Below are 8,452 nucleotides of genomic sequence, written 5' to 3' on the forward strand. Positions count from 1 at the left end.
CAAATCTGCCAAAATGTGAAGAACTTGTGTAGAGTTCCTTGTGGACAGGAATCAGAAGGTCTTCTTCACTCTGCATGTTTTTAATGGTAAACTGGAATTCCAGGTATGGTTGTACAAAACCACTTTTTTTTTCTCCAAGTGTTAAACTTTAAAGTACCAATGATGAATTTTTCAACTTATTGCAGGGTCCAAAGACAGTAGAGCTAAGATATTGATGACAGTGTGAGTGATAGGATGGTAGGGAAGAGCAGCAAGGCTACTGTTTTAAATCATTTCCTTTCTTTTCTTCCCCAAACTCAGAATTATTTTCTGTAGTAGAAATTATTTCTCATAATTTTAAGAGAAATATTTATTATTAAAGACAAAACTTGGGAGGTAAAAAGTTATACCTTAAGTAAAATCTAAAGAAACTCATAGGACCAAATAATTCCATTCCAGTTTTTTTAAAAAAATCTGTTGGATTTATTATTCTCGAAAGTTTTTTTTCTATGTTAAACAGTCAATCTGTGGTCTTAACATATGCCTCCTTTTCTGTGTAAATGGTCCAGGCTTTTCAAAAGCAAAAAAGGATTTTTAAACCGGATTTAAAACTTCACTAAATGTTAGAGCACAGCAGTGTAATGCACTATGTTTATACTCCGATTCTTGGAACAGGAAAGTAGAAAAAAATTTTTCACTGAAGTCGTTTTCTGAGTAGTTCAGTATAGAATAATGAAGGTAACCTGAAAAGTGAGTTAATCTATTATATGGTTGCATTGATTTTTTTTAAAGGCAGTATATAACTGAAATTGTACTATCCGATCCAAGGGGAAATCTTTTAAACTTTAGATGGCATGAAAAGTAAGACCCAACATTTGAGCAGTCCATTCTTTAAAAATAGACTTGGTACTGTGAGATGTTGCTATTGTGTTCTTACAGTGATGGGTGCCACAAATAGAAAAATCACTAGGTCAGGGACTTGACTGCACTTTGCTTGTTTTAAATATAGACTGAGAGTGAGGGAAAATGTATTTAAAAGAAATATGAGAAAAGAACGTGAAAGTTTTACAGGTAGAGGGCTGGAATGGAATGTTTAATGTTGATGTCACAGGGGACAAAGTGGCTTTCCTGGCACTCAGAGCTCCTCACTTAGTTGTTTTACTGAGACTTAAAGAGTTACAAGGTATATTTGTAAAACTAATCTTTCTTAATATACACCCTAAATGAGTGTTATGTCCTCAAAATAGTGAAGTGAAGGCTTCACACTAATTCCAGTGACAGCTTTTGGATAAAATCTTTTTAGAACTCTTTTCAAACCATGTTTGAATCTTCATTCTTTTAGAAAATATACTTCATGGTTATTTTTCCCTTTAAGAATGTAGTTGATTTGGGGAGGAAAACTTATTCAGAATAATAACATACATATTCAAACAAGGCCAGTTTTGACTATTTGAAGCATAAAATGAAACATGCAAAGTAAGACAGATTTTTCCAACTAACTTAGAAACAAATTCCAAGATGTGAATTTGAATAGCAGGATAACTGGCTTAAGAGTCTAGCAGAGAAAAGCTGAATTTGATAAATAAGTCTAGTATTCATGTTTTTAAAAACAGTTTTATAGTCACACATTAAACCATTATATAAGGTTCCTGTATTTTCAGCATATAATTTATAGCTACCATCACCCATCTGATTTAATCATGAAATTAGAAATTCTGTGCCATGGTATAGATGTTCACATCCAAGCCATTTTAAAATGTGCAAGTTGGCAACAGGACTGGTACTAAAGTATGGTTGTGTCCTCTGTTTACATAGCCTGTTAGTGTTCAATCCCCTGACCAAGAGGGGCTTCCTGGGAAGAGCAGCTTCATTATTTCCCCTAACATAGACAACCTGAGACATGAGTTTTAAAGGGGCTTTATGTGAACTATGATATTGTAATTTTTTGTAAGCATCTTCAAAGGAGTAGCAAAATGATGTTTATTTACTAATTCTGATCAGGAAAATTGATGGTATTCATTGGATTTTAACTGGAGCAGTTCCTTCTAATCAGAGTTGTACAGTCAGGATAAAACACTAACTTAATGTGTATTAATTATAAATTGTTATGTATTTTTACATTGCCAAGAAAAATGAACTGTTTTGTATATTTGAAGCTTTTTCCAACAGCTTTCATCTTCAGTGTCTCAATGTGGAACTTAACCCTTACCAAAAGTAGAAGTTGGCAAAAACAGCCTTCTAGCAGAAATATTTCTTTAATGAATGATACCCTAAAACTTAATATTTTTATAAAGTACTATATTGTTTTGTGGATAATTGAAATAAAAATTCTCATTGAAAAAAAAATTGATGGAGAAATAAGATACTTTCATGACAAAGAGCACCTTAGGAACTTCATGAATACCAAACCAGCGCTCCAAAAATTTTACAAAATATCCTAGGAACAGACACTGAGGATCACAACCCCAGAAAGTAAAGCAGAATGAACCCATCTGGCATGACAAGAAATTAAATGTAAAGAGGGAGAACCCAACAAAAAGAAAAAGTCATGGCAATGACAAGTCAATATGTTTCAGTTATAACCATCAACGTTAATGGTCTCAATTCACCAATCAAAAGAAATAGACTGGCAGAGTGGGTCAAGAAGCAAAATCCAACAATATGCTGCATACAAGAAACACACTTAATTCAAAAGGAAACTCATAGACAGAAAGTTAAAGGGTGGAAAACAATACTTCATGTGACAGGAACCCGAAAAAAAGCAGGACTAGCTATCCTCTTGGCAGATCAAGTAGATTTCAAACCAACACTGATTAAGAGAGACGAAGAAGGACACTACATCCTTGTAAAGGGAAGAATCCAAGAGGAAGAGATAACAGTCATAAATATCTATGCACAAACACTAGTGCACCCAACTATATAAAACAAATACTAACAGACATGAAAAGTCATATATGCACTAATACAATTGTAGTAGGGGACCTCAACACACTGTCACAAGTAGATAGATCAACTAGACTAAAAATAAGTAATGAAATACTAGAACTCAATTGAACTCTTGAACAAATGAATTTAACAGATGTTTACAGAGTCTTCCACCACACAAAATCAGAATACACATTCTTCTCAGCTGCACATGGGTCATTCTCCAAAATAGACCACATACTCACACATAGATCATGTTTAAGTAAGTGCAAAGGAATCGAAGTTATCCCCTGTATATTATCAGACCATAGTGTGATGAAATTGGAGATCCATAGCAAAAGAAACTCGAAAAATTTCATAAACACATGGAAACTGAACAACACACTTCTGAATAACCAATGGGTCACAGAGGAAATTTAAGAAGAAATCAGACACTTCCTTCAATTAAATGACAATGACAATACAACATATCAGAATCTATGGGACACAATGAAAGAAGTCTTATGAGGGAAATTCATAGCAGTGAATATGCATATTAGGAAAACAGAACATGCCCAATTAAACAACCTGATGCTGAACCTCAAGTTTCTAGAAAAAGAAGAACAGGACTGCCCCAAAGCTCATACAAGGGAGGAAATTATAAAGATCAGAGGAGAAATCAATGTAATGGAGACTAAGAGAACGATACAAAAAGTCAATGAAGCCAAGAGTTGGTTCTTCGAAAGAATCAACAAAATTGACAAACCCTTAGCCAACCTTGTCAGAAAAAGGAAAGAAAAGGACCAAATCCATGCAATTAAGAATGCAAAGGGTGAAATTACAACACACCCAGCAGAAATCCAGAGGATCATCAATACCTACTTCCAGAACCTATACACCAATAAGATGGACAACACAGAAGAAATGGACAGATTCCTAGATACATATGAATTACCAAAGTTGAACGAAGAAGACCTAAAAATTCTGAACAACCCAATATCAACCAATGAAATTGAAAATGTAATTAAAAACTTATCAACTAAGAAAAGACCGGGCTCTGATGGCTTCATTGCTGAATTCTACAAGACATTTAGAGAGGAACTGCTGCCACTACTGTTTAAACTCTTCAATGAAATTGAAAGGGAAGCAATACTCCCAAATTCATTCCTGGAAGCAAGCATCACCTTGATCCCCAAAGCCAAGAAAGACCCAACTAAAAAAGAGAACTATAGGCCAATCTCACTAATGAACATAGATGCAAAAATCCTTAATAAGATACTGGCAAACAGAATGCAGAAGATCATCAAGAAGATCATACACCCTGATCAAGTGGGATCCATCCCAGGGATGCAGGGATGGTACAACATACACAAATCAATCAATGTAATACACTATATCAATAGAGCCAAGGACAAAAACCATATGATTATCTCCATAGATGCAGAACAAGCATTTAACAAAATCCAACATGCATTTAGATAAAAACCCTACAAAAAATTGGAATAGATGGCCTCTACCTCAAACTGATAAAAGCCATCTATGAAAAACCAACAGCCAATATCATACTAAATGGTCACAAATTGAAATCCTTCACACTAAAATCAGGAACAAGAAAAGGATGTCCACTATCACCACTCTTGTTCAATATAGTTCTGGAAACATTAGCCATGGCAATTAGACAAGAGAAAGACATAAAAGGAATAAAGATAGGAAATGAAGAAATCAAATTGTCATTATTTGTAAATGACATGATACTCTATATAGAAGACCCCAAGAACTCCACCAAAAGTCTTCTAGACTTAATAACCAAATTCAGTCAAGTAGCTGGTTACAAGGTCAACACACAAAAATCAATAGCTTTCCTCCACATGAATGATGGTCTCACTGAGGGAGAAATAGGGCAAATAATTCCTTTCACAATAGCATCCAAAAAACTGAAATACCTAGGAATCATCCTAACGAAAGAAATCAAAGACCTCTTCTCCAAAAACTATGGCACTCTGAAAAGAGAGATTGAAGATGATATCAGAAAATGGACAGACATCCCCTGCTCCTAGGTAGGAAGGATTAATATAGTGAAAATGGCCATACTTTGAAAACTGCTATATAGATTTAATGCAATTCCAATTGAGATATCAGCAGCATACTTCATAGACCTTGAGAAAACAATCCAAAAATTCATTTGGAACAAGAAGGGACCCAGAATAGCAAAAGCAATTCTAGGTAATAGAGACATGGCAGGGGGTATCACAATCTCCAACCTGCAACTCTACTACAAAGCTACTGTGATAAAAACAGCATGGTACTGACAAAGAAACAGGCTTGAGCACCAGTGGGACAGATTAGAAGATGCAGAATCAATGCCAGACACACTCAGCCATCTCATCTTCAATAAAGGAGCCAAACACCCTCACTGGAGGAAAGATAGCCTCTTTAATAAATGGTGCTGGAGAAATTGGGCTTCAACTTGCCAAAAATTAAAACTAGACCTGTATCTCTCACCTTACACTAAACTAAAATCAAAATGGATTAAAGATCTAAATATTAAAATAGAAACTCTGAACCAGTTGGAACAGATATTAGGTAGAACCCTTGAAGACATCAGTGTAGGAAAAGATTTTATGAACAAAACCTCAGTTGCCCGTGAACTAGCACAAACAATCAACAAGTGGGATCTCTTCTTATTAAAAGGCTTCTGCACAGCAAGAGAAACCACCAGCAGTGTGAAGAGACAACCCACAATGTGGGAAAAAATCTTCACCTGCTCTCCCTCAGACAAAGGTCTACTATCTTGAATCTATAAAGAACTGAAAAAGATCAGACCTCCCAAATTTAAAGACCCAATCCAAAAATGGGCATCTGAAATGAACAGACATTTCTCAGACAAAGAAGTAGAAATAGCAAATAAATACATGAAAAAATGTTCAACATCACTGGTCATTCGAGAGATGCAAATGAAAACAACACTGAGATTCCACTTCACTCCAGAAAGAATGGCTGCTATCATGAAATCCACCAATAACAAATGCTGGTGGGGCTGTGGGGAAAGAGGAACCCTGCTCCACTGCTGGTGGGAGTGTAGACTGCTGCAAGCACTGTGGAAATCAGTATGGAGATACCTCAAAGAACTAGGCCTGGAAGTCCCACTTGACCCTGCTATTCCCCTGCTGGGGATCTTCCCCAAAGAATTAAAAGAATCATACCACAGTGATGTATGTGTGCCCATGTTCATAGCAGCACAGTTTGTGATAGCTAAAACTTGGAAACAGCCCAAATGCCCATCAACTGGACACTGGATAAAGAAAATGTGGGGTTTTTAAAAATAAAATGGAGTACTACTCAGCCATAAAAAATGAGAAATTAGAGACATTTATAGCTAAGTGGATGCACATTGAGGCAATACTCTTAAGTGAAATAAATAGGACACACATGAACAAATTCTGAATCGTTTCTCTGGTGTGAGAAACTGAAAGTGTAAATAAGGACTAAATGTATAATAGGTAATATGAAATAGGAAGAAAAGGGGCAAAGGGGAAGGAAGTGGGAGGGCTAGGGGAAAGGATAGAAGGGAATGGGTTTAATATGAGAAATTGGAGAAACAGGAACAAAATCTTTGTAAATAGGAATGGAGGTGTTGAAGGGAGGGCTGAGCAAGGGTGAAAAATAAGAACCAAGAGAGACTATGTAAAGGTGCAAATTTGCAATGATGAATGTCATTATATTGTATACCTAAAATGTATCAATGATTAGAATGAATAATCGATAATGTAAAATAGGAAGAAAAGGTCCAAAGGGGTAGGGGTAGTGGGAGGGGCAGGGGAAAGGAAAGAAGGGAAAGGAAAAATGATGACAAATGGAAAAAATGGAAATAAAGTCTTTGTAAATAGGGAAGGGTGGAGGGCGTGAAGGGAGGGCTAGGAATGGGGAAAAAATAAGAACCAAGATGCATTATGTAAAGGTACAATTCCCAATGAGAAATGTAATTGTGTTGTATACCTACAATGTACCAATAAAAGAATTTAATAAATAAAAATTTAAAAAAATTTTAAAGATTAAAAAAAACTGTACATTATCCAATAAAAAAATTTATGTGACTACATTAAAAAATGAAACCTTTTGTAGGACAAGGAAAATGTGAAATTGAGAGACACAGGAAAGGGTAATTATATAGGTATGTTTATAAGAACCTTTCTCAAGACTCTTAAATCTATATCAAAAATACAAAACTATGTCTAACATGAAACACAGATGTAAAAAACAGTGTTCTATCAAGACTCACCAAGAAACAACAATTCAAAGAAAGTATGTATGTGTGTCATTGGGAAGATCTCATAACCAAATAATAGGAAATACAATGACCATCCACTGAAAATTTGCCTCTACTTAGCAGATTCCCCAGAGCGCTTTTCATATCCCCATTCTTCTAGACTGTGGATAAAGGGATTCAGCATAGGTGTGACCAGAGCCTACACAGAAGCCACAGTGACATCCTGGTCATAAGTGTTATTGGAGGAGGGGATGAAATAGAGACTAATAATTACTCCATATTAGATAGTGACCACAGAGAGATGAGAACCACATGTGGACAAGCTTTGCAGGTTCCCTTAATGTAGGGAGCTCCCAGGATGGTGGCCCCATTGTGGCCATAAGACACCAGAATACACATGAATGGCAGAGTAATAACAATTGTTCCTACAATGAGAAGAACCTCGTCATTGATTGAGGTGTCTGAGCTGGACAGCTTAGGTAAGGAAGGGAGGTGACAGAAAAAGTGATGGAGAGTGTTGTCTTGAAATAGAGACAGGCTAGGAGGAGAGTGTGCACAAGGGCAGCAGCAAAGGACAGGACCCAAGATGCAATCACTAGCAAGGAACAGAGGATATGACTCATGATGATGCTGTAGTGGAGGGTGTGACAGATGACCACATACTTGTCAGAGGCCATTGCAGTGAGAAGGAGGCTTTCACCACCACCAAATAGTAAGAAATAGAATTCCTGTGAAATGCACCCCGCATAAGAGTTGGATTGACTATGAGTCAGCATATTCATGAGCATCTTTGGAGCTGTGACTGATGAGAAAGAGATGTCAATGAGAGCCAAGTGCCTGAAGAAGTACATAGAAATGTGGAGGTGGGAGTCCAGCCTGATGAGCAGGAGGATGAGCAGGTTCCCCAGCACTGTGGTCAGGTACAGGACCAGAAACAGGGCATAGTACATGCCTTGCTTCTCCTTCCTGATAGGGAGTCCCAAGAGGATGAATTCAGACACACTGCTGTGATTATCATTCCTCATGCTCTTTGTTTTCTATCAGGCTGATGATACAAAAAAAGGAATAGATCTATGAAAAATGAGAAGTAACTGTGACTATTACATAATAAAAGCCTGCCTTCAAACTAGTCTATACCTCCAAATGTTAATCTGGATATGTCAAGCTTTTTGCCACAAAGTGCTTTAGTGATGATTTAGACAAAGGAGATTATTTGTCTACCTGAAAACCAACTCAACATTCTGTGGAGAAGCATGAAATTTTTGAGCGGTCATCAGATCAGACCAGGTTTTAACTTGAAGA

The 8,452-nt window shown here is 36.5% G+C and overlaps 1 pseudogene; it reads right to left on the reverse strand.

Moving 5' to 3' along the window:
• Positions 1–7,198: 7,198 nt before the first annotated feature.
• LOC147826098 (olfactory receptor 1J21-like) lies at positions 7,199–8,175 on the reverse strand (annotated as a pseudogene).
• Positions 8,176–8,452: the final 277 nt, after the last annotated feature.

Source organism: Heterocephalus glaber, unplaced genomic scaffold, assembly GCF_053883595.1.
Source record: "Heterocephalus glaber isolate CG9 unplaced genomic scaffold, H.glaber_assembly_v1.0 deba00001479, whole genome shotgun sequence".
NCBI classification, from domain to species: Eukaryota; Metazoa; Chordata; class Mammalia; order Rodentia; family Bathyergidae; genus Heterocephalus; species Heterocephalus glaber.